This window comes from Rissa tridactyla, chromosome 8 (assembly GCF_028500815.1).
Source record: "Rissa tridactyla isolate bRisTri1 chromosome 8, bRisTri1.patW.cur.20221130, whole genome shotgun sequence".
NCBI lineage: Eukaryota > Metazoa > Chordata > Aves > Charadriiformes > Laridae > Rissa > Rissa tridactyla.
This window is the reverse complement of record NC_071473.1, coordinates 31,182,775-31,210,380: the sequence shown is the minus strand read 5'-3', so window position 1 is coordinate 31,210,380 and position 27,606 is coordinate 31,182,775. Positions and strand designations below refer to the sequence as shown.

General features: G+C 37.6%; 1 long non-coding RNA gene across 3 annotated transcripts in view; it reads left to right on the top strand.

Moving 5' to 3' along the window:
• The window catches only part of LOC128914152 (uncharacterized), an 86,480-nt gene that overhangs the window by 31,889 nt on the left and 26,985 nt on the right, over positions 1-27,606 (top strand). For all 3 annotated transcript variants that reach the window (XR_008468200.1, XR_008468201.1, XR_008468198.1), the window contains exons 3-6: positions 12,633-12,693; positions 15,240-15,323; positions 23,146-23,221; positions 24,616-24,682. This is a non-coding gene — a long non-coding RNA (uncharacterized LOC128914152). The remainder of the gene's footprint in view (positions 1-12,632; positions 12,694-15,239; positions 15,324-23,145; positions 23,222-24,615; positions 24,683-27,606) is intronic.

The window sequence follows — 27,606 nt, the reverse complement described above, 5'->3', positions numbered from 1 at the left end:
TGAATAAAAAATTGGATATTTTGTTCCTTCTCAAGTCAGAAAAATAGATTACATCCTTTTGAAATTGCACTTATGTCTTTAATACTGTCATAAACAGAAAGAACACAAAAAAATATTAGGGAAAAAAAATCTAAAGGTATCTCTAAAAGCCTGTTAATAAATTAAAACCCTGGAACAATTTGTTTTTCGCATCACGGAATGAGGAAAGCACCATGAAGCCTTTCTTTCAAAAATTCTCTCTAGAATCCATAGACTAATTCTACACTGAATTTCAAGGCTATAAAACTTTATTAGCAAGAAGAATATGTATATTGTTATTCATTTGTTCACACTGCAATGGTTAAGGTTCTGTCAGCATTTCCGTTAAAAACCCCTATAATTTAACAGGAAATTCCAACACGCATAAAAATGCATTCAGGCTGTATTTTGCAAAAGGGCTTCCTTAACCATATTCTCAAAATTAATTCTGTTTTGATGTTTTATAGCTTGACAAGAAGTGAACTGTCGTTTCCTTAGAGGTGCATACCATCTCATACTCAATGCAAAGTACTACCAATGTCAGCAACTGCAAACCCAGTCTGTGCTCTCTATTTCTCTTGTTCCTGGCTGACCCCCTCTGCCCATCCACCATTGTGGCAAGGAAGTCCATAATGTCTGTCCTGCTTCCAGTTACTGTGCCAACTTTGACTTCTCTGCATTATTTACCATTGTTGGGCTGTTGTGATTTTGGCTTGAAAAATCTTCCATGGAGCTTTGGGACTGTCCATGGCATGGGGGCAGAGTCTATATGCAAAGATCCTATGTTGGCTGGAAGCTTCTGATGAAGATTTCTAGAGCAGCTGCAATGCTTGTGTTGGATGAGGACCTAGTTATGCCCCAGGCCAGAGAGCTGAGTGTGATGCCCAGATTCACTGAGCTTAAAGCCCAAAGGGGTGCTCGGCTGGTCCAGCCTGATGTCCCTGTTGTACGGGTCCTGGGGCTGAACCCGGTCCTAAACCCGACACTAAACCTCGGCAACTGCACTGAGAGGCATCGGTGTGCTTGCAGATGCTTCACAGTCTCTTCCTTGAGTAGTTTGCTCCCATTATTAATCACATCCTGTGCAAAAAGCTGAATTCTGTGTCTTAACAACATTGATACATACTTTTTGATGTGGCAAGAAATGTTTTATTGCTCGTGATTTAAACAGATATTTGTTGCCCATATGTCTAAGGGCAGAATGTAACTAAAGAGCATTCGGAAAGACTTTATTAGCAAAGATGACTTTGTTGGAACTATCACACTTTCATGTTTTAAGCTTATTTGTTCAGTGTAGGGGCCTTTTACCTGTAGGATATCAGACAAACCGAACTTCTGCGCTTAACACTGATAAACTATGCTTGTCAGGGTAAGAAACAAGATAGTTCAGAAGCTTTTATGTTTCATAACTATATCATAAAATCTTCAGCGAATGTCTCAAAAATCTGTTTGATTAAGATTTGTAGAAAATCAAGGGTTTTTCTGAGCAATCATGAAGTTGAAAGAAAAAATTCTCAGATTCTCCACTTCTTAGTTGAACTGGCTGCCGCACAACAGTGAAAATCAGACCATAAAATACTCTTAGCCCCATTTCTTTAAAGTTCCCTCAAAGATGGTTCTCATTCATGTGCAGCTGACTACTGTACATCAACAGTGTTTTCAAATCTCAGATCAATATCCTGGATGTTTTCAGAGAAATTAATTAGTCTCACTGAGGGGTTACTTTCCTAGGTCGGAAAAAAACCCTTTGCTCCAGTTGGTATTGACTACATAGTCAACTGGATAGGCACAATGTTTACCCTCCTAAGAGGTCAATTTAAGTGCTCCAGGCAATATAGTAAATGTAAGAACACACTTTTCTGCTGTTTCATTTGTAAGCATTGACCACACACAGACTTTTTGTTGAATAGAATTGTTTCAGGCTATTGCTTCAATATCTGTTTTCACTAAGATTTACCCTTGATTCTAATGTGATTCTAAAATTAGTCATTTTCTGTGTAGGGACAGTCTCTTCCCTGGCAGCACTATATCAAAAAACCTCTATTGATTTCACTGGAAGCAGATGGACTTTATAAAGAAGAAGCTCTGTGATCAAGTAAGAGATTTCAGAAGTACTGAAATTATAAAATCTTACAATATGCATTATGAAATAAGTTTTGACTACAAAACACAAACTCAATAATATAAATTACATATGTTTTCCACAACACTACTTACATATTTATTGTATTTTGCAGTGTAGGAGTGATGTAGTATTCGTCAGGGAGTCAGAAGCTGCAGTTCATGTTTATACATGAGGTATTTCTGCAGGAATGTGCTGCATCCACTGTGTAGCTTAAAGATGTCCATTTTTAAAACTACAGGAAAAGTATGTTTGCAAGCTGTTTATGTTTACACAGTGCATAATTTTGGCAGAAACTGATGACTTCATTAGTAGACTTTGGAATAGTGTTGCAGTGCCCCCCTTCCAGAGTTGCAGACCTTCTCCCATCCTTGGTTCCTAAGAAACAAGTTTGGAAACTGGAAAATTTCATTTTGATATTTCATAATGAAAGTTTTTGGGGTTTATTTCCTTTTCCATTTTTCCTCATGAACCATTTTCCTAAAAAAAAAATAAAAATAAAATAACCCCAACAAGCTTAAGTGACTTGAAAATGAAAGGATGTATGTTGGGCTGTCTTGCACTGGCTTTTAACCATCAGTCTTAAAGTCTACAATTTGTAATGTTAGCATGTCATCAGGAAATTAAAACCAGTGGTCAAATTCTCCCCTTATCTGAAATGTCTCAACTCAATTGGAGTTTACTTCCCAAGAGATAACATGAACTGTAGGACCACTAAACCGTATCTCTTTGTTTTAGTGAATGTTTCAATGTTTTGTGTGTTTCAAGAGACAGTGAGACTTTCCTTTAGCTTACTGTCTCAAATACATTCTGAGTAGATGGGAGACGTGGATTGAGGGCCCCGTGAGCAGAAGAGAAATTCAAACCCACTCTGTTTTCTGTGAGAAGCACCCTCACCTCTGGGGTCCTACTGGCCAGGCAGGGACTGCTGCCTTTTTAAAATTATTTTAGCCCTCAGTAATTTTGAGATGAAACTGTTTGTAACTTTGGAAATAACTTAACAGGTTTTTGCTGAAAACCACATTTGATAAAAGCATTATTTGCTGAAACAGTTCCTCAACTCTGTATGAATAATTATGGGTTTTAGTAAATTTTCTCTAGAGAGTTTATCAGATCATTTTATTGCACACAGAATAAAGTTAGAAACCCAGAAAGTGTTCTGCAGTCAGCTTCCTGACTGTCTATTAAAAGTGGGAAGCCCTGTTGGGTTTTCCTTCCTATGACAGCTTGCCCATAACTCTTTAATCAGTTTTCCATAGCTGAAAAGTGTTATTGGCTTTGTTTATTACTGAGAACTGTGAGTCTCTGTTCTCTTCTTGGTATGCCCAACATGAGTCATGGCTTATAAACATCCTGTTGGTATTGATGGAATAACTGGGGATTTAATAAGACTTTGATCTTTTCAAGCAACTCACATGTACTAAGGCACAATGTTGGTAGAGTCTTCAAAGTGCTAACATAAAAAAAAAAAAACAAACCAACAGAAAAAACCCTCTGTGAGTGTAGGATGTACGCTGAAACATTATTTCATGTGCAGTGATTCTGAGAACACCTCTTTAAAAACCCTGACATATTTTGAAATTCTGGGGTAAAACTCCAAAATAAGTTAAAAAAAATTTCCCTGATCCAAGGAATACAACAACTGATTTAGTGTGGTTTTGTTTTTCTGTTGGTTTTTTTTCCTATTTTACAATAATACATTGTGTAACTTTTTGTAAAAGCTATGAGAAGGGTGGGCTATTCAGAAATCTGTATTTTTTTCTTTTTCTTGTTTTTCTTCTGCTAATTTTTTTTTTATTTCCTATAGACGAAATGGCTGATCTCTGTTATAGAGATGGTTAGAGACATGTAGCTATCATTTAGCAAAGCACTGTTTCTTCTTGTGTCTAAGGACGGCAAACATTGCTTCATGTAAAAATAGTTTTAGAAAGGCATAATTTATGATGCCAGTATTCTGAAAATAGACCATTTGTGAACCAGTCAACAGTTATGAAACAGTTTTTAAAAGCATCCTTTACAGGAGATTTTTTTTGCAAACTAGAGAGTCCTTTAAAGATGACCCTGTGAAGTACAATAGATCGGACAAACAGTGAGAGACAAGTTTCAGATTGCTTTTGAATAACATCTAAAGCTTCATGGTGGCCCCTTTGATGTGAGCCCAAGGGGACTGACCACCTGTGTTGGTTTGTGCAGTGATGATTTGTTAATCAGGAAAACAAGAAATACAATATGGCCTCAAGTAAACCTTTAAGTAATCTTAGATGATATTTAGAATTTTTTCATGATCTTTATGTTATTCTTTACACAAAATAAATAATTTCATCAGCGTTATTAACTACTTAATTCTGTGTTTTGCATCCAGACTTCCAAGATAATTTTTTCATATTTTTTTTAGTTGTTTTCCACATACTTCCTAGATCAAACTGCACAAAGGACAATCAATATATATAGCCAGTTGTTTCTTATAACTTTACACATGTGAAGTTCACTTGGGGTTTTTTCACTTCACAAGTCATTACTGATTATTGAATATATTATCTCAAGTAGCCACTACTATAGAACAATCACTGCGTCCTCATTTTTCCCCTAAGAATAAACAAATGAATAAACAGTTATTATTTCACAGTCATTTAGAAAGACAAAGTGAAGTAAACTGGTTTTATAGGATAATAAATGCTGATGTCCACAGTCTTTCTTGTTCCCATGGATTTCAATACTGATCAATGAGGCAATGACAGATATTTTTCAATTTTTATATTGGCTGTAAATCAACCATGCTGCAGTCATCTGAAGTGGCAGTAAATACCCCCCTCTTTATAAATTCTGAACATTAAAAATGATATCCATTTCTTCAATTAGGAAGTTAACGTCAAGAGGATATATTGAACCTTGAATGTGAGTAATGAAGTCCTGGATTGGTAAGCATCCTAGTATTTAAGACACTTGCCAGTCATTTTTTCCTTTTCAGAGACGGATTGCAAAAGGAATAATGAGGATTATTCCAGGTGAGCCTAGAGAAATGTGAAAATAATGTCTTCTAGGCTGAGCAATGCTGTTTCTCTACAAAGAGCTCCAAGCAATCAGTAATGTCAGGTTTTCTTCAACAATGACAATTTAGCTTAATTGTTGTGTTTTTTCTAGAATGCGTATCTGAAGGAAAACTCATCCCTATTTAGGTAAAACTCCATTTAGAGAAAAAGTTGCTACGGAGTTCTTAAACTACAGATATTCTTAGGTTAAATAGCTGACTGACTGAGAAATACCAGTTTAGTTCAAACAAGGACAGAGTTGTGTTCAAGCCTGTTACACTGGTATAAAGGAGTTTTAAGTCCATGAAGTTATACTGGTTTGAGTGTTATGGGAAACCATTAGTGTCGTCCAGACTGGTTTTACAGATTGCTAAGCCACTGCAGTGAATTTAATTTTAAAGTGGTTTGCAGGCCTTCCTCAGTCATCAGGACCTGGCCTCAAATCTATCCTTTAGGATGTAGCCCATTAAGTGGCAAGACCAAAAGCTCCATTCTGTGACGTGCTGAACATCTGCTGAAAGACAATTTTCCCCAAAATTCATCCAACTTCAGTCATCACCAAAGAGGCTGGGAGAAGCTGAAAGCTCAGGCTGCTGCTGCCCTAGGCTGGTTAGCCCCACATCTCCCTGTTCATGTCTGGAGCTTTTCTATTCTGCACCTTGGAGTACACATCCTGGTTTTCTTCAAACCAGACCCTGGATCATAGTCTAAGCATTCAGAAACACAGGCATAGGAAAAGGTAGAATCACATGCTAATCAAACCTGTGTGTTTTGTTAAATGAGTTTTCTGGTTACAGAGTGGTAACCTGCTTAAGAAATGAGGTAGAATATAATGACATTGATTCATGACATCATTATGTTACTTTAGGACACTGAGACATCATCAAATTACTTAAAGTGTGACATCATTTTTTTGCCTCCTATTGTGCCATGTCCTATACCTCTTCTTTTCTGACATAATGAGATGGAGTCTGGTGATAATGGTCCTCTCCTGTGCCGCGGAAACCTTGTCCACCTCCAGAGAAGTGTCCTGCCTGGTCACTGAGTGAGACAAAGAGGGAAAAATAAAAGGATCATATCACTGCTACCAGCATCCAAATTAATAAGCACAAAAGGAGAGGTATAATTAAATTGCATGGGCAAACTTCCCTTACTACTGCTTGATGGAAGTTTTGTTTGTAGAGTTTATTTTTCTTTCAAAGCATGCCTTTGTGATACAATTCCATGTTAAGGATCTTCCTACCATCACCCAGATAAATGTGTTTCTACCTAAATGCTACTGCAAGATCACAAATTCCGCTTAGGAGTTGTTTAGTTCTGTTTAGTATTTTGACATATGTCCTCTTTTCAAGTGAAGTGTTGCCTTTTTTGCCTTGCTTACTTTAAATCTACCATTGGGATTAATTTGGTTATTTACTCTCAATAATGGAAATAAGTCAAAGGGGAAATGTTATTCACACGGAGCAGGCACCATGTTCTTCTGGTATGAACATTCTTTTCCTTTGTTTTTGAAACAATCTTTTGATTTCTTAGGCTTTCCTTTCATGACATTTAGGAGAAAAGGAAACTGCTGTTGCATACGGGATGCCTGGGATTTCTGTTTTATATTATACTTTTTAAATATTTGAACTCTGCTTCAGGACGGAACAAATTAGAGCTGAAACTGCAGGGTGGGTAAGGAGTTTCAAGGTTTCCTTATTTGATTTTCAGAGGCCTGTATTTACCCTACTCCGTTTTATATTGTGAAGTACCCTTTCTGCTCACTGTGAACAGTCTTTTTATTGGTAGCGGGCTTCGAACTAATAGTTACCTGCACAGCAGCTGCCAGTCTTCTCTGTGACTACTTTTTAAAAAAAACAACCCAAAAACCAACCAAACAAAAATCCAACAACAAAAAAGCAGATTTCTTGTGCTGTGTACTTTGACAGACATAGGAAAACTTCCCTCATGCACCTTCATTTTTGTTTATTCCCTCTGCCTATCTCAAAGAGCAATTTTTTGTACCTTGGTTTCAGCTTTAAAAAAAAAAAGCAACCTTAAAACAACATGTTTTCCCTTCCTTAATAAGAAGCAAGTGAGTCATAGATCTGTGTGTTGCAATTTTGTTCAGCGGGACACATGCAGTGCTGGTGTCTTCCCTGAGTCCCAGCTAGGCTCCATCGAGAAACCAGTGCTCAGTTCATATGCTTGCAACAAGGTGATGTATGATCTCCTTACTATTGTGTTGGGCATATTTGCTGTACCATAGAAACTTGATAGAAATTCACTTGTTGCAACAGAAGGCCAAGAGACGAAACTCATTTCCTTAACATTTTATCTATGCCAGCGGTTTGGTGGTTCCCATATACAGTAAGCAATAAAACTAGTTAAAAGATCATTAAATAACTCCCATGAAGTTATAACAATGCAATAAAAAAATCTAACAAATACAGAGCACCTTGCATCATAGAGCTCTTTAATCAGTTTTTTCCTGGGCTGCATTCAGACCAGTGACCATAAATCTACCAGCTATCCAATCTCCACCACCATATTTCTTCTTTTGCTCTGAGTTCTTGGGCCACCATGGAGAGAGAGCTGAAATCTTGCAGTACTCACTATGGTATGCGAAGCAGCTGTTCAAAGCTAGAGAAATTGCTTTGAACAAGGCAGAAAGAAGTTCTGATTTTAAACTTCCATATTAAAGTGGTAATGAACTGTATTTTTGTACATAGCTTTGAAAATCCCCGCTGTGGAATCATGCACTATCAAGGGTCATTTTAATAACATTGATTGTTAAAAGACACAGCTCCCAGTGTAAAAACAGAACTCATTAGAATTCAGGATAAAGCTGATTACAGAGGAATGCGTAGAATTGAATATTAAGAAGATTAAGAAGAGCTGGCTATCAGCGCTATATTCCAAAGGGAATGTGCTTACTGTCCCAATCAGCGGTACCCAAAGGCAATGTGTACCTCTGTGAGTGTGCCCTACTGGAGAGGGAACTCTCAGAGTTTGGCCAAGGGTAACTATAAATATTAAAACCTTTATTATCAATGTTTGATAGAAACATAAAAAATTTATAGTTGTGTACAAATTCTTTCTTTTTCAGAGGAGACGCATGAGATTTTATAATGCCACTGTTAGGCCACTTTTTAATTTTTTTTCCCTTTCAGACAAATTCTAATTATTTCTGCCAGAATTTCTTTCTTTATTTAATAGAGGTAGCATCATCCAAAAGAAGTAAAACAGAATGAATAGCTGAAGCCCTATATAGAGTTAAATAGTAGATTCTGTATCAAGGTCATTGAGATAGGCTGCTGTGCTACGTTTTGTTTCTTTTTTTTTTTAATTTCCCATCCCCTAGCCCCTCTGCCTCCTTTTGCTATTCAGCACGTGTTTGTCACAGAGTCTCTCTTGTTCAGAAACAAATGCATTCAGACATCATTGGTACTTACAAAAGCATAGTCTCAAATTACAGCAATCATTAACATAACAGTAACAAATAGGGGTTATCCAGCATATTGAAAAACTGGTGAAGCTTTCAACACACTCTGTTACTGTACAAGACAGAAATGAAAAGCGAATATCTACCTAAATGTGAATTTCCACCTCCCTATAGCATGCAAATGGAATTACTTTCCACATTGTTGAGATGGTTCATTAAATGGATGTAGAATCTTAAGAGTGAGAGACACCTTGTTTTGTAGTGGGAAGCTATATGAGAAGTGGCAACATTTATATATTTAAAATATGATTAACATAATTGAAATGTAGAATTAACCAATCCTGCACTATTTGTGGTAATGGAACAATAAATACGAGCCTCCTGCAAAATACGATGTGCCAAGAAACTAACTTAGAAGAGGATATAGAAGAGGATAGTCATTAACTGCACTAGTATCATTACAGAAAATTCTTTTATAGTTCTGTTGTAAAGTACACAAAAAATCAGCTAGGACGTCTCAGCTTTCCACAATTTACTACTGTTTTCTGCCTTCTCGCTTGGTGTCTTTTAAGTGACCAAGGAGATAGTACTCACCAGGGCCTTTTCCCCACTTCCAGCGTCACCTCCAGTAAGGCCCTGTATGGCTATGTCGTACTCTGCAACAAATAATCAGTAATCGTCTCTTCAGTTTGTCTTGTGCCCTGTGCAAGTCTGTTAATGTTATTGTTGCAGAAGCACTTCAGAGACAGATAAAGGGGACGGCGAAGAAACCAGCCATTTAAAATGTATTCCTAGGCTTCTTGTCCTGCCATGTAATGTGTACTACTGTCCTGCCATGGCCCCACTGTAGCTAGTAGACCTGCAGAAAATAATATGAATCCTTTTGGCTAGCAAGCAAGCTAGACTGTATGGCCAGCACAGTATATATAACTGTGTGGATTTTCACGTATTTTGAACAAAAATGCACTACATCCCCCCTGCCCCCGAATTTAGATGTAGCAATATGTTTGTGGTGACACTGCTGTTGCACTACTAACTTACAATGTTCAGTTCAGTTACATTGCTGTAAGTTTATTTAGTTCAGAATAAAAAAAGCCATCGTAATATTAAGATGATAAAAATTAAGATGAATCTCTGAAGTTTCCTTTGTATAAATCAATTTATTTTTGAATACTCTCTGCTGCAACCTAGGACAAAGTACCGTTTGTTGTAAAGATTTTCAGTAAATGTCCATGGACCCTCTCAGCTGTAAATGAATGTTTTTGAATAACACCAGTAATCTGAAGGTAATTAAAGTAGTTTATGCAAGGTGCAATAAACAGCCATTGTTGTGTCTACAGAACATTACTTTATGCTACTGTGAAGATGATGTCTTTTTAGCCTCCCAGCTGTTTTGAAAAAAAATTCAGAGGCCACTAGTCTGAAAGAAACAAGGACAAGATAATAACTAGAGACGCAATTAATCCCTGTGCTTTGGAATAGTACAAATTGTTACAACAATCACACAGAAAGCTGTACAGAGGTTATAGCAAGGCAAGTTAATGCAATGCTTAAAAGAAAAAAAGAGTGTTAGAAAGACCTAAATTACAAGAGCAAAGAAATGAAAATACAACTTAATAAGAAACAAATGTTGCATGCTGTGTATTAACAGTGGAATGCTTGCAGAAAATATGGAAAAGTCTTTGTTTACTCAACCCTGACTCATGGGCAAAGGTTTACATAAACAGGGCTTCTTTCCTGATCACAAGTATGTGGGAAGTCCTACGGGGGTGGGTAGTCAATAGGGCGTCTCAGTCACTTGAAATCGGGCACGTTTGGATTCATTCATTCAGGGTAAAAACTTGGTTCCGCAATTGTCAGCAACAAGCTCCCATTTTATCACTGGGTCCAGAATCCCACTAACGCACCAGGCTCCAGCTCTGTTGCCAGGGCTGGCTTCAATGGGAGCATGCCGGCAGTCAGGATCCGTCACTGGGTCTCAGCCTTTGCTCCTCTACGCCAGCACACGTTGCCGTGTGTCTTCCCAAACCATCTCTGGTGCTCTGTTTCACTTACTGGCACAAACGAGCTTTTGTCTTATGTGCGAAGAAGGAAACATTAGCAATAAAAATCCTCATTCATGAACATACAGAGCAGCTCCTGCTTTCCAAGGCCATCTTGCCTCTTACCTGGACTCTCTCAAGCCTGCATCACCTCCAGAAATCCAGAGAGCCTTTGGTAGGCTAAGTGCCAGGACCAAGAAAGTAGAGGTTTATATAGTGGGACATCAGAGTGGGAAGGGAAAATGCACCTAGAAATGACCACAGCAGGTAGTGTAAACCCTTACTATGGTCTGTGGTAATTTAACAAAAGTAAGTAAAAATAAATAAATAGCTGACTCGGATCTGAGATGCAGCTGACCTAGTCTGAATAGGAACTAAAATGCAGTTGACCTATTGCATCGCTAAATTAACCTCCTCAAGGGGAAGGGATGAGAGTTACATACTTTTTTTCTGCTTTAAAAAAAGTTTTAATAATTCAAAGAAGCTTCTAATGTTGGTAAATGTGAATGGTAAGTACTTGATGGATTGGATTCATTCCCTCTTTGTGTGCTGACATCCTACTCGCTGCACAGGGAGATTCTACAGATGTACAGAAATGCTGCACAGGATGGGATGTTTCTTTATGGCATTTCCGTGTGCTTTAAATCTCTGAAGAGTTTTCTGTGTGTGTGTTTTATATTGAGTCATTAAGTACAAAAACAAACTTATTCACAAACCAACTTTGATCTAGGTTTCCTGTGATTTATCTCTGCCGTCTATAGCATGCACTGAAATCCTACCTGATTGTTATTAGCTCCCCAAATATTTATATCACTCCAGATAATCAATGCTTATCACAGTCAATACAGGCGTTACAAGTTCCTCAAAGAAAGGCACTGTCAGCATAATAGCATTTTAATTATTGCAGCATATGTTTTCAAATGAGTCTTTTGTTTACAATATCAATTAAACAGAGTAACCATATATATCTAGTTAATAGATGTTGTTAAAAATACTGTACGTTTAAATCACAGCTTTTCCCACTAAATGTATGAAGCAATAATGCAATGTCTTGGAGGTATTAATGTTCACTTAATTAATTTAAATCATGTTGCTAGTGCTGTTTTCTGTTTCATTCCCTTGCGTTGGCACTCTCTACAGGATGTTTTTCATTCAACTGCTGTGTAAAACAAATTTGCTTGTGGGGGTTTGGTGATTTACAGTATCTGACTGGCACCAGTACATTAGTTATTCTACATATAACTGAAAACATAATTGCAATATTTGGAGAAGTAGAGATAGCAGCATCTACTGGCTAGAAAGACGCAGACGACATGTTTTTTGTTATCAAGTGTGCTGTAAGTTCATGGGGAAGTTCAGTGGAGAACACACTGAGCCCTTCTGTCCCTCAGCTTCCCAGATTTATGTGGCCTCTTACTCCCTGCACCATTTTAAAGTTCTTCAAAAAGAAGTGCAATGTTGCTTTTTTTAAAAAAGAAATTTCAGAGAAAACTGCTGTAATATCTACTTTGTAAGGGACACTTACATACATCTATCTCCTAACAGAATCTAGTCCAGGAACTTCACAAGGATATTTCTATAGGCAGCACAGTCACGCTTTGAAGAGGGGAATTACTCTTTGTCTCTTTTTAAATGGACTTGCTGCTCATGCAAGATATCGGGGAGCCAGTTCTGAATCAGAATATTGTATCTGTCTTCTGGCTAGATACAAATCAGAAGATAGATATCATACAAATCAATGTGAAGACTTTTCATGCCTTAACTACCTAAAATTTCAATTATTTCGTGTCGGAAGAAGTTGTTGCAGGCAAAAGGTGCATTTTGTAAAGGACTTTTTTTTTTTTTTTTTTTTGGCATACATCTGAGACAAACCATCTCTGGATTGAAAAAGGTCTTTGGAAAAACCTAAAATATTTGCCAAGTAAGTAATAGGCACACCTTGATTTTTCAGGGATTAATTTATTCTAGATTTTTTTTTTTATATCCTCTTTATCCAGGCATATGATCATCTGGGCGTTTGAAACCCAAAGGCACAGAGAAGACAAGCATTAGTGGTTGGTAAGTATTTCCTAGGTACAAAGACCATTGACCATAAAAATGGTTTAAAATCATGAGAAAGACAGTTAAACTGGTAAAAGGCTCTTACTATAAGATTTCAGAGGGCTCTGGATATTGTCCCCTTTATACATTTTTCTATCTTCATATTGACACAAATACAAGAATTGACATATTTGCCTATTTCAGTAGTTTGACCTTCAATAGTGACCTCATCTTGAGCTGTATTACAAGTCTTACGTACTGTACATGTCTTATTTACTCACTGTAGCTAATGTCCAGGAGCACTGGATTGTAATGCCAGACATTTTTTGTTGAACCTACTAAATCTTTCCATAAAAAAATTAAAATAATGCTCAAAGCATATGCATATTTATGTTCAATATTTATTTTTCTATATTTGGATTCACTTCTCACTAAAATAAAATGAAAAATATTGCTGAAATGGGTGATCATGTTGCTTTTATTACTGTTCTAATGCCATAAATCTACAATTTTTTGGCTCTGATGTATACAGATATATATACACACACATATATATGCACGCACAAGTAGACATATATATGTCTGCTGAAATTCTTCGTACTTACAACTCACAATGGTTACAATAACCAAAGTTTTTCTGGAAAATCCTTGCTCCTGGGGTTACTGGATTAGTTCAAAATTTCAGCTTCTGTTCAAAACACAGGCTTCCCGGAACCTCAAAAACATCTGTTAAATTGGAATCTTCCAGTCCAGATTCAAAACGCATATAACATTAGTAAGTTATCTCTGTATTTAGAAAGAGAGAATAACTTGGATAAACACTTATTTGAAAGTTTATAATCAAGCTGGATGAGTCTTCTACTGCTATGTTTTGCAGGCATACAGACTGGTCATTTTACAAGTAGCGCTGCGTAATCTTTCTAAATCTCCAAAGACTCTGTATTTCTAGTTATGTTAACTCTCAAAGGCGTGTCTCTTCTGCTAGAAAATGGTATCTTATGTATCATCTTTATTGTTGCTTACTAGAATTATAGAATCATTTAGGTGGGAAAAGACCTTTAAGATCATCGACTCCAACTGTAAATTAAGAATTTGGATGAGGTTTGTTTTTTTTTTTCTTTTTGAATGGGTCTTTTTTCCCAACAGATATGTTTTGTCCAGGACCTGGTTAGAAAAACTTTCCTGATTTTATATATTTTCACTTTCCAAATTCCAAGTGATGGCTTGAGCTCACTTAGATGGTGTCATAAGACCTTTGACCACCATCACAAGACTATTTAAAGATGCAAACCAAAAAGTAGGCTAAGGTTAAGTTGAATAAATTCAGGATTGAATGTCAGCTCTTATTTCTAGAAAAAAATTGCACAGATGTAGATAATTTTTGATGCAGTGGATAAAATCTATATCCTTTTGTCATTCTTTTGATTCCTTTTGTACAATGACCCTGCTGAAGGATTCTGAGAAATGAGATACTCATGCTGTGTGAACGACCGTCCTATCCATGTACAAACTGCATCAGTTCAGTCTAACACCCAGTGCAATGGCTTCATATTTACTTCCCAGATGCATGAGTGGGAATAAAGCACTAGCTATTGACCTGAGACTGTAAATATGAAAGAAAATTGGGAAAAAAGGAACATGTTGATAATGCAAATTCCATTTTAAGATTAAGGAAATAGTCACAGGAAATAGTTGTGGTTGAACATACTCTTCTTCTGTTGATTTCTATTTGATACATACCTTAGTTGTCTCTCTTACACCATTAAAATATAGAGAAAGGGTTTTAACGCAGATAGTTAAATTCATGGTAACAACCATTATTCTAAATGTGCAGAGGTGCCCTTGTGAGCTGTATCTTCAGTGAGCTGGCCTGTTGCATTGATCTCGGAGGACAATAACTAACATTAGGAGATTTGGTGCCACTAGACGGGCAGTAGATTAAAAGTTGATCCAGTGTTTTCCTTCAGCATAGATTGGTTCTCTTCAAGTAAAGTTTCAGGTCACTTCTGGGGCATCTTTGCGGGTAAATGAGCACTGATTTTATTAGCCTCTCCAGCAGATAAGAAGGTTTCAGTTTTAATGAATGCAAGATCAAATATTTGACAAAAAGTGAAAAGCAAAGACCGGAGGTATATGCCCTAAAGTGAAAGAGGGAGGAGAATAATGAGTTTGAAAAGAATAAAACATGGATTGCTTAGTGGAAAAGAATGCTACAAAGGTCTCTGTGCGAATCTTCAGTTCCAGGAGTTTCTGCCGATGCCTTTTATTACTATTTCAAGTAACCAGGTACATATGGCATGTTTGTAAGTAAAGCAGTCAATGAAGTTAGTTACACCTCTGCATTTATTACCTTACCCCTGAGTATTATTAACTTTTACATTCCCCATAAAATATAATTTATCACTTAAATAATTTGCTTTGTGTCAGGGTTCAGTGTGCTCCAGTGCTTTCCTGCTCATTAAATGAGATATTTTTACTTAATGAGCCCAGAATGTCCTTTGCATTTAACATTAGAATTGATTTCAAACACTCCATTTTTCTAACATATTTGTGTGTAATTTCAGAATGTGGACTTCATCCCACAATCTTACAGCGAAGAAAAAAGAGCTACAAAGAATAATGATCCATGAATTCTAGAGAGGGACACAGTAAGTATGGGTGAATAATTTAAAAAAACCTATTATCTACTTGCACTTGCATTCTTTCATCTAGTTTGAAAGTTTGACTTACTATTTGAGCCTGATGCTGCAGTTATCACATGCATAATACGCTATTAGGAAAGTGTTTTTTGAAGGAATAGCAAGATACTGATTTCCATGAGATTAACAGAATATAAAAACAACCCTGCCTTTAGATATGTGTGTGTGACATGCTGATTCATGTAACAGACAGGTAGTCTTTCAAAGGTGTGCAGTTCACATATAAAACATATATCTATAGGATAAATGAATATCGTAGAACTCTAGCAATGTGCACCTAATGGGGATCTGCTTTATCTCTTCACAGTTGCGAATAATCACTTTGCAATTAATTAATAAAATCTGAGTAGAGAAACCCTCTGTTGTGCAGTAAATAATTTGCTTATAATGGTCATTGGAACAAAAAAGCAGCCCAAACCTCTGAGCTACCTCAGCAATTCCAGGGTAAAAGCTGTACCATTACACTTTAAATGGAATTGTGCCACCAGCTAGATCTCAAGGAGTCAGTGAGTGTTATATTATGGATTCACGACTGGGTGTTCATTTGAGTCCATTATAACAAATGTGACCAACAGCTGTACATCACTAACACGCAGAGTGCTAGTCTGATCGGTCAGGTGCTCATGATCCATGGCGATGTGCGTGGCATGAAACACTCAATAAAGGATAGTAAAGCTGAAATTTAATCTCATAAGAAATACTATTGTAATATAGATATTTTTTTATTCTGAATGAAAAGTGAAAATATAGTAACTTAGGAAATAAGCAAACCCAAAACTCTGGTATATTTAACTGAATTGAACAGTGTCATCTTCAGACTGTTTTTAGCCATCATTAAACATCATATGCATATTTTTCCATTGTTGCACCATCTCACCTGATTAACAGCTTGGGCCTCGCTTTCTGTTTGTTCCTCTGTACGAGGTTCCTCGGCTGGACTCCTTTTCCTATGCAGCATGTGCAATCATCTAACTGCTGTGAGTCAGCTGAACACGGTGGAAGTGTGTGTTGTGGGATGTGCCATGGCTACCATGGCACGCAGCGAGCAAAGGAGGCGAGCATGAGGGAGCACAGGTCGCCTAACTGCAGGTAGGCAATCTGTGGCTCAGTGTAGAGGCTCAGTAGCCTTCCTCAACACGCTGTCACGTTTACCAAGGGAAATCTCAAAATTCTTACTAGACCGACAGTATCACGTCATTTGAAAAAAGTTTTTAAAATAGTGAAATAATATTGCATGAGATTGTGTCATGCCTAATAGGTCATGGAGAAAAAGAACAGTTGTGGTAATAGGAGTAACCTAGTAGTGTGATTATCCACACAAGTGTACTAAATGTGAAATCTTTATCTTTGTCATGTAGGGAGAGAAAAACAAACGTAAAATGTAGAATCAACTGTTGATTGTAGTTTAGTGAAGGCTGAACACACCCAGGTTACTTATTAACACTATCTCATAATTGAACCGGCTATTAAGTAACATACACCTGTGACATGGATTGGGGAAACAGTGTTGTCAAACGGTAAAGTCTTGGCGCTGCCGCCAGGGAGTGCATCATGTACCCCCAGAAAATCAGTTCGTTTTGCTTTTCCTTACTGTCCTTCATCTGTTTTGTCCATTTAGGCTGCAGATAGTTAAGCCTCGTACATTCAACTAACCTGAATTAAGAATGCACAATTCTTTTTTCATATTTTTTCACTGTAAAATAGAAAGGAAGAGCTGTTTCCACACGCCCCCAACTCATCCCCCCCCAGGAGTTTGCTTCAGGGAAATACAGAAATATCACTTTAGGTACTTACTAAAGTCCATAATATTGTGGTGTATTTATATGGACTGATGAGACCTCAAAAGATAAAAGACTTTTTTTTTTTTTCTGATGCTGTACTAAAAATAGATGTGCCCTTCAGTTCATTACAATTTTAAAGAGGGATGTGAGATGTTTTAAATTTTTTTTTAATTACTAGAGGATTATTATCATTGACTGTTATGTTTCAAACTCTAATACCAAGGAATTTATTTTTTAAATGAAAAATAAGTGATTTCAGTAAAATATCTAACTGAAATAGAGATCCATTAAAAAATGTATTATCTCCTGCACTCTGGGTGGACAGTAATTTGGTTGCTCTGGGTGGATAATAATTTGGTTGCTAGAGAATAAAAATGCTGGGGATGTCTCAGTGTACGCAGGAGGGAAAATGTGATGACTGCACGTACCTGAGAAATTACTGTGATGGGTCATCAAGACTTTTGGGAGAGGGTTTTCTGTGCTCCTGAGTTAAAATCAAGACTGGACCTGTGGTTGTTGTAAAACAGGAGCTTTTTTCCCCTTTAGCTTCTACCAGTCTTACAGGCAAATACAAGTTCTAAGAAATTGCAAGGATATTACACAGGGGTCACCCTACCTACTCCTATGACTGACAGAGTTTCTGTTTTATTACTATGTGTACAGCTGATCATGGTACAGGTATTAGGATATCATTTTTCCCACCAGGGAACTGCCAAGGCAGGTTTTTGGTTGCTGTTGTTGTTGTTTAGTCAATGGTGTGAGCCTAAGGCTGGGGAAAAGTACGGTTTGTTGTGGAAAGTCTCTGGCAGACTAGGCAAAACCTGCTGCAAACCACTCGCACATGAGATATTGCAGAGCCGTGGTCATTGTCGCTAGTGAAAAGGGACTAACAAGTGCCCTCCAGACTAACTGGAGGATCTTCATGTGGGCCATTTCAGGAAAGTGAGGAGCACGGCAACCTAAGACAATATCTTGATTTTTCTCTGCTATTCAAGGTCACTTGTCTGAGACCAAAAATGGTTAAAGAGGAGATAAATGTCAGATAGATAACGCATGGTGTTTAAGGTGTTTAAGGGGTAGAACATTGCTCCACTGCGCTTGTATCAAAGGCTCCAGTATATGCATCTGTAAGCAACAAATTTCACTTAGATTTATATTTGGTTTGTAAATCAACCATTTGTAGTTGAGAAATAATCTATGCGGTTTCAGGAGAGGGTGAGATAAAGGTGCTTATCAGATTCCTTTTGGGGATGGCAGTAAGTAGTTTATAGCCAGTTTCAGTTAACATTAGCTTTCCATAAATAAGATACATAACTTTTTACACATGTAGACTAAGGCCAAAGGCTACCTTCACTCCTTGAGAGCACTGACATTAAATTTTTTATTAGTACCCATGATGAATAATGCACATGACTTCAGTTTTGACGACTATTGAGAGAAACTACACATATTTCTTGCAGATGTCCGTAAATAGCCAACTTTAATGCTGAAGAAAAGTTTGTTTTTCTTTTAAATTAATTACTACTTTTCTGAGTTTAAGCTGTTTACCTCCTGTTGCATGCAGCCTTTCTCGCAGCACTGGTATTCCTGTTGCTGCCATCATATCATTTGTGTGCTCATGGCTGGCTTTCAAGCTGTCATTTCTTTACGTCCCGGGGCTATGTGGTATACTTTTACAAAGGGGTCCTGGATTTAATATTGCCGCTGTCATCCACTTTGCCCATACTGTGTATGCTTGGAGGTGCTCACAAACTCTTGAAGAGAAGTGCGAATTGCTGTTCTTAAATCTTCTAGACACTAGAGATTGTCTTCATTCACGCTATCTGCCACTGCGTGGGTGTTCATCTGGAGGTATTTGTGCACTCTCCTGCTTTTATAGCTCAGATTCTTCATGCTTTTCTATTTGAGTCTTGTAGTGCTTTGACTTCTCTGTTATGTTTGGGATGCTCCCATATTGGTTTCAATTTGGCTGCAGTGTCTTCCCTTGCTTGCTAAATTCCAGGCTTCATTTTAGTTCTTCCATACACTGTTTTCGAGTGTTTTGTACCAAATCCCAAACACCATCTGGCTTTCCACCAGGAAGCTAACTCTTCCCTCCATATTGTGAGATCAGTTGTAGTTCAGACGAAGATCAATTAAAGACAGCTCTGTGTTTTATCTCTCCGTTTGTACTGCTTGCTTGAAATTGAATTTCTTGGATCTTTTTGCATTGCGAGCATATTGCAAGTAGGCTGATTCAAATCTCTTTCTAACTACTGCAAGTCTTAAATGAACTTTAAAGTAGATATTTGCTGAAAGTTGCGAGTGATACAGGGCAGAATTTGTTAGCATCCTATGTTCTTGGGAAGTTAAACTGCAGTGAGAAATGCTAGGCAGCCTAGAACTTTGACCTGAATTTCTGAAATTTCTGAACCGTGATATGAAAATCATAATTTAATTAAAGAAAAAAAGACTCTGTAAATGAAACTGCTTCTGATGTTCAGGAATCTTAAAACTTTGCCAGTCTGCAACAATTTTCTTCTTTTACATGTTAAACGCATGATGCTTCCGTGAGGAAAATGGGCTTGACTCTCATTAGACATTGTGCTGTATTAATGGCACTGGTTCACTCATATTTTATTCATTAAATAATATTTGTCAATGTGTTTTTCTATTTTAAACTCTTACTGTAAAAGAGAGCATTATCACCTCAAAGCATTTGGTTCCTAGAGTGAATGCCAATACTATCCAGTCACGCCATGTTCTCCTAATTATGCTGAGGGTTTCTTTCCTAACAGCATCTATTTTAGGGTGTCAACAATACTTCAGTTAAATGTAGTGTAAAGTGCACTTATTTAGCAAACTTGTCCTTCAGAAAAGGGTTTTTTTGCCTTTAAAACACCGCTAGACTGTTTCTTTCTGTCAGTGCATGATACAGTAGAAATCTTAAATCAATAACACTTTTTATTCCTGTGCAGTTGATGCATAACATCCTTCTTCACACAGAGGTTTAATGTGTTGTAAATTAATTATCTGGAATGAGTACAGGGTCAATGGACCTTGGTATGACCGGGATGTAATGTTAAAGTGTTCCATTTCCTCCCAGCCCTGCTCAGCTCTCTTGCCGACTCTTTTATATGTGTCAGTTATGCCATCTTCTGCAGTTTGTTCCCTTAAGTGTTGTTAATGCCCCTCTAGGGCTTGATCGATAGGAAAAATTTGCTTTACCATAAATTTGTCCAACAATTTTCTTTCTTCTGAAGATGGAGTATCTTTATTAACTGTACTTGTATAATGCTTCTCAGTAAACTGTTCTTACTCTTACTGAAGCTTAAAACAATAGCCTTATTTTAAATCTTCAAGAACTTGCAAAGATTCTGCATAAGCAGATACAGACCCAGTTTTTGGCTGTTAGGTGGCTAAAAATTAATCAACTACGCTTGAAGTTTCTGGCAGGAGAAGTTTTGCTTTACTGCTTCTATACAGCAAAGCACATAGGTGAATAAAACTGTTATTAGCTGTGAAAAAATACCGAGGGAGAGATTCTCAACCATGAACAGCGCAATTAAAACAGGCATTCACTGGGTTTAAAGTAGCCAATTTCCTTTAAAAATTGGAGAGGCCACCTCTATTATTTTTTTTGAAGCCAGCTTGGCTATTAGTTGCTAGGGTAACAAGATCCAAGACAGTGAATGAAGCCTGTCCAGGCAGCACAGTGTTATGGGGGTCTAAGATAAGAAAGAAATGCTGGCAGGAACATTCAATTATAGATAATTTTAATTTTTATTTAATAATTTATTTATCCTTTTACTGCAAGAAGGATGGTCAAAATATGTATACGTTCTAATTAAAAAGGTGCCGATACTGCAACATTTTAATTGTCTTCCCTGAGTAACAGATGACACTAAACTATTTAAGCAGCAAACACTTCAAATCTCACTGAAAAAAAAAAAAAGAGATGCTACTTAAAACTCATGGCATGTTGGTGGGATCAATTTAATGTACTGTGCTGTGTCAATGTCACTTTCATAAACTTTTGCTGAAGTGCTTTTCCTACTGTATGTTGAATGATGTTGTCAGGACCGTGAGTCGGGGGTACGGTGGATTCAAGTCTACTTTACTTCCCTTGATGAAAAGGTCACTGCCACTTGTAAATCTGTTTTACTCCCTGCACAGTTGTTAGTGTCAAATTCTGTCAGCTCTGTGGGATGTTAAAATTATACAACTGTAGTAGGAACAAGGATCGCAAATTCCCAAGTGGTACATCCCAAGAAAAAGTCTCTGATCTTTGTGTAAAAGTTCTGTAGAAAGTTTTTCATCCAGGATTTTCAGCTCACTTTGGCTTGATTGCAGAAATAAACAACATTTCTATTTCATGCCTCCCATCTGGTGGGCTTTCCCTAACGATAGCTCATCACAGGGCCACTTATTATGTCTGTAGCCCAGGGTTGCAAATGAAACAATCCCCTCTGCTTTATTTTTTTAAGGCTGTAAGGCCTCCAATTAGAGCACAATTAAAACTTGGCCTGTGTTGTGTTATGTGACTATGTTTTGACAAATCATCACAATAGATCAGCCTCAGAAGGCCTCACAATTATTCATAAATTATTTGGAAAATACAAGTAATAAACAAGAAATAAAACAACTGACCAATTTTGGGCAGGAAAAACAAACTACCAAACCAACCTCCCAACCAATGCAAGTAATGCAAATGATAAAAACTTCGAAAAAACTAAGCTCTTTTTTTTTCCCTTACTCCTAGCATCGTCTGAACTCATATGCAAAGACAGTTTTTTATTCAGCAGTTTTCCCATATTAGTCGCCATACTTTACTAGTGAACTACAGCAAATGCAATGAGAGTGAAACCAGCTGGAGTGCCAACAGCGGACGTGTCCTGCTGAGTTTGATTGATTACGACATAAAGAGTTTTTGAAGTTTTATGATCTGGCTGTACAGGAGATGGACACAAAGTCCTTTGCATGTGAAGTATGGCCGAAGCTTTTAGGTGGTCAATTACCTGCTTAATCCAAAGGCCTCCGCTAAGACAGAGTCAAGTTTTTCATGCTGTGAGGTATTTCCATATGACCTTGCAACTAAATTGATTTTTGATCTGAGTGGAGTAGTTTGCTGCTGAGGAGACAGAACGGGACCTGAAGGGGGCAAACACTGAATCTTTTTGGCTTGACTTTCAGTCAAGGAAACTCACTGGGGTCCTGAAGGTGATGCAAGTAAACATCTGCCAAGTGAATCTTTGTGTCAAGGCAGCCATTGTGGGCGAATGGGGGTAGGCGGCTGTGGGTGCACGTATATCAGTGTGCCAAGTAACCATCAGCATGAGGGGGAATAGGACACGCCAAGATCCTGGTTTCATTTTGTCTTGTTTTTGACTGGAAAATACTCTTCATGCACCCCTGGATCTAACCTAGAAGCTTCATTTCCATTATATGAAAGCAGAATCTTTAATATGAAGTTTTTCTTATTGTCTGTGAATGATTTGAATAACAGATGTACAAACAAAAAATAGGGAAAGACTGATGTTTTAATTACTGTGAGGAAAAATTCACTTCCATCTCTATTAAACACTAACTTGCTTTTATAGATATCTTTCAAAATGTCATCCAATTTGCCTTTAAGATCACAAACACTTCTGCTTAATTCTCCTTCCCTGCCTTCTGAGAGAATTACAATATAAAAATTCACCCTTTCCCTTTCTTATCAGATTCATTTCTATTGTTTGAAATTGCTAAAATCCAAATCGGAGATATTTGTACTTACATAATTAGAAAGCCGAATAGATGCCTGTCATATCAGTGCTCGTGTTTGCTGAAGACTCACAATGTTAGACAGAGGGCATGTCTGAGGAATGTAAACAAACATCCACCTTATCAGGACTTTTACCACTGAGAAATAGAAAATAACATTTTTTCACTACCCTCTGCCCTCCATTATCCCTCCAATTCTCTAGGCTTTGCTTAATCTTTGTGTGTTTTCTAATTTTCAGCTTTTCTAGGCGCAGGTAAATGAAGAACAACTAAGAGCTGTTGGAATGGTTCACCTAAGTGGGAAGAGCAGTTCCACACTTTCAGGTCCGTATGTGCCCATATGGTGGGTATCTGGTATATAGCTATTTTTTCGCTCTGAAATAAAATCAAAGGGTGTGTATATGCTAATATGTCTGTGTAAGTATTTGAGATATTTTAATCCTTTATAAAAGCAGATTTTCATAAAACAAATGTTACATGTATTTCAACACAAAATTAGATATCCTAGTTTTGATAATAGATAAATCCCGAATAATCAGATTTAATTTGGACCAATCATTTACATATATTTCTAGGCGAAAAGGAAAATAGAGCCTAGGGCAAAGTCTCTGATAGTATTTAGAGAGCTTTGGAAAAGTTACTTATTGATCAAGCCTACTGACTGAATATTTGAGATGATTTACAGACAACAAAATGTTTAGGGCATTTTGGGAGACTTGCAGCCTTCCCAGAGAAAAGGGTTGCCTAGGTGTAGAAATACCCAGTAAAAATGGCTTTCCCTTTCCCTTAATAAACTGATTTGAAATACTGAATTTAAAAATTATTATAAAGCAGCGTTGTTGTTCTGTTAAATGAGAATACTTAAGTGCTCCCTGTTCTTTGAGCCTTGTTCAGCCATCATGATCTTCATAAAGATAATCTGAAATTGCCTTGTCAGACTAGCCACCTTGCAGTAGTCTTCATGTTTACTTTTGCTCCTTTCTTGCTTGAACACCTGCACAACAATGTCTCCCAGGTATTGCTGATGCACGTTGCTTCTACTTAGCCCTTGCCTTTCTTCAAATTTTCAGTTGTATCCTTACTGCTTCCTTTCATGGTCCTTTGGACTTCCTAAATGTCTTTAATTCACCATATCAGCCTACAGAGCTCTAGCTATTTTCTCAGAGTTTGAGATTATTATTATGCATGCCCTCTCTTTTGTTGTCCTTTTCATACAGCTTTCAGCTTTTTTTTATTTTAAATGCACCAAAACAGCTTTTCATGTTCATCTCAGTTTTCCAGCTTTCCCATCAGCCTGCACAGTCTCTGCCATCCAAGTTGCGGCCTCTTCTCTTTTCTTGTTATTCCAAGAAGGCACTGGTTCCTTTTAATTTCTGGCCTTAAATCTTGTTTGGAAACTTTCCCCCTTTGCTTAGAAGGTCAATATTTTGGGATACTCTGTCAGAGGGACTACCAAACGCTAGCACTTTATTTTGTAGATATAGTGACATGCCGGCAGGCCCCAGAGCAGCACTACTAGGTAGTGCGTCAGTCCTGGCTGTGTGCAGATGAAGGCTGTCTCTTGTTTTGGACTTTCTTCAGTGACTCCCCTGTTATCCTGGGGAAAGACTTACTTTTTCAGTCACTTACTATGGTCTAGTCTCCAGAATGAATGTTGTCTTTTCAGAGTTGAACCATTCCTAATTTTTCCTCAGCTAATATTTGCTTTTGTTTTGTAGAAGAAATCCAGTTGGCATACATGAGGCGAACAAAGCCGTTTGATATAGATGAGGCGAACCAGACCAGGTATGAAGTTCCTTGCTATGTCCAACCCCACCCTGTGAACATACTTACCAGCCCTAGCACTTGAGTTCATGTAAAGATTCCTTGTGTGAATTCTTACTGTGGCAGCCCAAAAAAAGCCTTTATTTGCATGTCCAAGGCTAAAGGACTCGATGCAGACATGAAAATTTGTAGTAAAGGTTTGAAATATATGATAAGAAATGTCAGTATGTTGACATTAGGCATTTTTTTTTGAGAGAAATGGATGTGTGAGATCTGCATCATGTTACCAGTGGTTATGGAGATCTAAATGGAGTGGACAAAGTTTTTTGAAAAAACTTCAGTTCAAAACTGTGTCCCAAGCAGAGGCTGAAACTGAAGCTGCCGCTCAGTGAGATGGGAAGCTGGATTTGAGGAGGGGTGAACAAATGCCCATGCCAAATCCTCAGCTGCTGTAATTCATAATGGAGGAGCCTTCTTCATAAATGATCATTCCCAAACAGAGGTTCTTAGTGGCAATAGTAATTCAGGCTGGTAGTGAGAAGAGTGATGCTTATCAATTTGTGACAAGCTTTCTGCTCTAAAAAATGAAATTTATACTGATACTTACATTTGCATTAGCATAAAATCTTTAGAAAAAAAGTCACAAGAACATGTAACACTTTAATCAGACTCATCGAATTGCTTTTCTGCAGACATTTTGAAGGAAAAACAATTAGGAAGACCTAGTGTATGCATAAATGCTAAATATTTGAAGCATTCCCAGCCAGGGCCACATGACAATGATCCTGTCCCTGGGGTCAGGCTGTTCGCTGGTAGTTTCAGTGTGAGGAATCTCTGGGCTAGTGAGCCTGCTGGGAAAAAACTGGTGTCCCTTCATTCCTAAACCAAGACATACTGTGCTCATATACTGGCTCATTCAAGAACCTGTGTAACAAACCCAGCTAAACTGTCTTTGCTACTAAGATACAGAGCAGAATACTTTTCTAACCTGTTTCTTTTGTAATCATGTTTCTAATCACTTCAACCAATCTTTTATTGTTTCAACTGCAAGCTTTGTGTATGGCCCCACGTGTGCAGTGGCATTCTGCATTATTTATACCTAACACTTTGATGATCATTTTTAATGCAAAAAATCAGTGACACTTGTGAGTTCCTTTATGTAGTTGAACCAAAAAAGAAGAAAACAAAACCCTGCATCATTTCCATACACTTATCCTCCACGTACAGTTATGATCTAGGTTGCCCCTATTGTTGGTTAATGTATGAATAACAACATGCATTTGCTACTTGCTATCAGATTTTACTGCAGGAATAAAGCAAGGTCAAAATACTATCTAATGTTTAGACAGCAGGCTGGTAGTCTCTCCATCGGCAAACTATTTTTGAATAATAGTAACAAATTAGTATTAAAAGGTCTCCACAACAGGATGTGCTAAAATCATACTGGATGCTCAGTGACCTGTGCAAAGAAAGGAGAATGTAATACACTGCTTTCTAGTGCTCCCAGCCCCAGCTGCTGGAGTGTCAATGATGTCACTACAGCTTTTCAGAGGTGGAACCAGCATGACTCAAGAAAATAGCAAAACAAGAAAAAGAGAAGAAAAAATAAAAAAATAAACTCCGGATGCAAGCAGAGAGAGTGTTGCAAGAGGAGAATGTTTTGCTCCAGCACGGAGTTTGAGGGGGCTGCCCTCTTTAGCACAATGGGAGCCAGCTTCCCTGCTGTGTTCTCTGAAGTGGCCCATTGCAGAGCAGTAATATTATATCTTAATAAGCATAACACTGTGAACTGAGGCATATTTTTAAGTCAGACACATGGGAGGGAAACATATCAGAGAAGAGCTGTGTTATTTTTAATGGAGCATGTGTTTGTCTTGTAAGTGTGTCAGAAGAAAAGGAACAGGTCTCGGGTTTCTTCTCACCATGTCTAATGTAGGATGGGCACTCCATCTGCCTCTCTAAGTGACATTAGTGGTCTTTGATATTACAAATGACACAGGATGGTCTGGACTGCACTTGCACCTCACATTCTTTTCTACTATTTGTGTACCTCAGTGTTCATTTGAAGCTATCATTCAGATGAAGCTCTTCAAAAACCACAAAGCCTAAGATGGTTTTCATTAGATAAACAAGATTATAATGAGATCCTCTGTCCTTCCCAGATTTACATGAGTATATGGTACAGATGATGGGGGACTTGCTCTGCAGGAAAACATAATTCCTTTTACATTCAACTGGAAAATAGATTTTGCAGTGTGGAATTGATAGCTGCCAAGTGTACCGTACTGCAGGCTATGCCACTCACCTCTCATTCATAATATCAAACCCAATATTAGAGTAAAAATGTTTGCAGTGAAATTCCAAAGGACATTTTAAATTTCAATTAATATCAATAATGGGGTTTTTAATAAGTCTTGGGTCAAGATGTATCCTAAAACTATTTTCCACCGTGCACAGAATTCTTATTTTGTCTTTATGATATGACTGGATCTAGTCTTACATCCAGCAGCCAGCTGAGGCTGCTTGTCTATTATAGTCTCTTCCACCATTCCTGACAAATGAACAAATAACTAGATGCCCTGTGAAACATTTTAAATAGAACTGTCTCCTGGAAAAGCTGTTACTGACAGAGACAGGTTCGATCCAGATCAAGGGAACCTGCTTTGGGATAGAGAAGATCAATACTGGTCACTGTGTTTTTTATTCCTGATTTTTCTTTTTTCCTAAGCAGAGGTAAGGATTATGATGAATAAAGTAAAGCAGAAAACAAGCAATCTATGAACTGAAGTGCATCCTTCTTATTAAACCTTATTGTGCTCTTAAAGCAGTAGCAGAAGCTGTTGCTATGAGCTCTATCATGCAAGTGGCTTTCAAAAAAGCATTTAAAACTATATTAGCTAGAAACCACTTTGTCCACAAATTCAGAAAGAGTTGAAAGTGGCTTT